This window comes from Bombus impatiens, unplaced genomic scaffold (assembly GCF_000188095.3).
Source record: "Bombus impatiens unplaced genomic scaffold, BIMP_2.2 scf_3474, whole genome shotgun sequence".
Taxonomy (NCBI): Eukaryota; Metazoa; Arthropoda; class Insecta; order Hymenoptera; family Apidae; genus Bombus; species Bombus impatiens.
In genome coordinates, this window is record NT_179893.1 from 656311 (window position 1) to 659903 (window position 3593).

Here is a 3593-nt window from a genome sequence, read left to right on the forward strand (position 1 = left end):
CTATTAACAGCAACACTTAGTTCATCTTTCACGAACATCAACAACGGTTTCACATTTGTCCAAAGTTTCGTTTAAACAGTAATCGCAAAAAGATTCATCCCCTTTGCTCTCTACTATTACACAATCGCACATTATGATTGCATTGAAAGATTAACGACGTTTATTCTATTCTCTCGTGAAACGGACGAGAGTTTCGTGTTTGTCTGAAACACGAGTTTGAGTAAAATCGTTCTTACATAATTTCATCATGTTTGCATGCTTCCTATGGAACGTAAACGATTCTGTTTCAATTCCTTGCGTACGCATCGGATATGTATAGATCTATGAAATGTTGTATTTTGTTGATTTACGTTGCGAAGACTATTTTCCGCAGATGGCCTTTTCGAACTCTTGTCGCCGACGCAATCGCGATTACATGTTTCTGTACGTTAACCACTGAACCGATTGTTTGTTTTTCGTTACTGGTATTCCTATCGCGTAAGCGAAAAATCTACTCAGTAAGTGAAAAATATATGCACATGCTGAAGAAAAACAATCGCGCAAGAGTGATCGATTCAATCGCGAATCGTTACCATGCACGATCGTCTAAATAAACGTTCTTTGGCCCGATAAAATGTCGATACGTGGCAGATAAGATTGTGACGGTAGCGTGCAGTCAGGGCTTTCTGTATAATGCACGAACATCCTTGCAATAGAGGAAACGCGGTTTCTAACCAGACTACGGTCTATGAATTTCAAACGAGGTGTGGTGTTTCTGTTTCGTTAGCTACTTCTCATATATTGTCCATCCGATGCAATCGTGACGTAACATCGATATGATGTGTATATTTAATAACAAAATATATCTAATCACGTGGATGCGTGTTTTCCAGCGAACCTCTTTATTATCGGGTTTCGAATACGTTTGGTATTTAGCGCACCCGATAACTTGAAAACTACTTGGCGACAGAAATGTAAATAAATGTAATCGTACAATTGGATTATTTTTATCAATCTCCGTTATCACGTTCATGATCTTTGTCGCTGTTAACCAACGTACCGTCGCTGTGAACCAACGTTAAAGCTATTTAATTATTACGAAATAGCGATACTTAGACAGCCACGCAGTAGGGATTATCCTAGTAACGCGTGAAATTTGTCTGCGTTTTCGATTCAAATAAAAGAAAGACAAGAAGAGAACGAACAGCATAGCAAGATTTATCGATTTATTCAACAACGAACGTATCAATCGACTCTTTAAAATACACACTACGTATTACGCTCATGGATCGAACTACAGTACGTCATAGGTGGCCTGATAACGTTCGAAGGGTTATTGAGGCGCCATGCCAAAGATAGTTGCTTCTTCGTGCGAACAATAGTCGCCTCTCTCGTGAGACAGATACGTCTTACGCGTTCGTATGTCCCTCGAATCGCATCAACGAGCGTTCGTCGTTCCTCGTTTAGTCGGAGAGTTTGTTGTTCGCGGGCGTTGCATAACGCTTGGCGGAGGGCAAACATCATACAAGCACGTGCGTTCTGGTCGACGCGGCGTTTCGGGCCCTCGAATCAAATACACACGTTCCATTGTTACGATGGAGACTGTTTCGTCGCGAACCTTCGTTCGAACAATGTTCGCCGAATCGATTACGATCGTTTCGCGCTTGTAATTGAAATTCTAAAATGACCCAGTTGTTATTTTTGGCGTGCGAGATTGTGCGGCGCGCTTGCCCTCCCATCTTCTGATAATACCCGTTCTCGTGCTGTCGTTGGTTTCTTCAAAAGATATTGGCTTAATACATTTCATCAAGCGTGACCTTAATCGAGCGGCTTTGCAACAAGCGCCTTCCCGTGTTGGGACAGTTCGCGTGGCACCGAACCAACGCTGAAAGAATTCATTCCAGCATCGCGAGCGATGCAATCTGCTTGCAGCTTCGTGCGGCCTCGTCCTACGTCTAAAGATACAATGGCGTCGTTGAAAATTCATTCCGCCCGCGTTAGAGTTTATCGATCCTCGTTCTAAAGACAGGATCGTGGCTCGTGTCATTCCTTCGTAAAAACGAACAAGAACGAGCTAATGTCACTGTCGCGCGCACGCGTTCCGCCAACAGATGAACGAATCGCGGTTTCTGATTCGTTCGGTAGCCAACGAAGGGAAGTACCAAAGAAGCGTGAAATGTACGAAATATTGTTATGCGCGATGCAGAGAAGGTCTTTGGACAACCCTGACACTGTTTTCTCTAGGAAGCACACCGCTCTGAATTAATATCGTTTGACATTGCTTGACCAATAAAGCCGAACTATAGGAAACGTAATTACGACGACCTTCCGAGATGACCGAGGAACCTCGATGACCGATCTTGCCACTCGCTGGTGAGTTCAACCGGTAATGAATTGCCAGTCAACAATGTCGTTTGTCAAGCTGCTACATAATCGCTCATCGCACGTGAATTACGTTGTCCGCTATCAAGTTGAACGTTAATCAATCGTTAATCAGGTTGATAAGCGTTTGCATGCGAATCGCGCGTCTGGATCAGGATAGATAATATTGTAATCGGTTCCGTTAACGGTTCACCAGCAAAGGACACGCTACGGCGACAATGACGACAACGACGACGACGATAAATAGTTACGATGCAATCGCACACACCGTGTCCGAGACTTGACCTTCGCTTAGCGTGGAAAACCTCTACATAGGAAAATAAATTGCACGTGTTCGTCACGAAAGTGACACACTAATTGAGCGCCGTGCACCGTGAAACGGAATTAAGAAAGATTGCCTGTATCGTTTGAGCAGTTTCCTGCGCGCAACACTGGCGTCCGACAGAACCGCGAAAATCTCACGAAGTTTCTATCCCGAGACGAATTTCAGCTCAAGGCCGGCATGTCTAACCTAACACGGGCTCTCATGAAAACAACCGTGAACCAATCTCGTGGCCGAAACCTGCTTATCGACCGACCACGTTTTTCTATTTGGATCGTTCTTTAACGTTTCTCTTGACTATGCACGGGCTCCATTCTGTCTCGGGCAATGTAACATATTTCGTAATAACAGTCGAACATACGTATTACGAAATCAAACGGTCATTTCTGGTCTTCATTATCGACGTGGTCATTAGACGTTAATGGTACGCTGATACGACCAAATTGATAGGACGTCAATTACGGCGGGAAAAAAAATCAGATACACGCGCAACAGGGTGTAATCGGTGTAGGCACGGCGAGTTTATTTTCAGCGAGTGATACAATGCATATAGAGCCGAGGAATTGAAACGTTGTGGCAAACAATAAAATTCGATTGAAAAGCCATCACGGAGAATGGCGCTTAATTCGTGCTATTCGATCTATAGACGACTGGTACGTTTGCAACTAGGATGAGAAATCGTGCAACGCTGACAACGATTCCCTGTCTACTCTTGGCAAGATATGGGTAATATATCGGTTAAGGGACAGAAAAGAGAAGAGCGAGGTGGAAAAGGAAGGGAAAGGTAGGCGATCGGGAAAAGCGTTAGACCAAAGAAGAATCGGCTGGCTTGACGGTCGTGAGCCGACTGCCTGGTTCGTTCCGGCCTGGTGGAACGCCTCGCGGACAGAGTGCGCGAGCGGAATGCTTA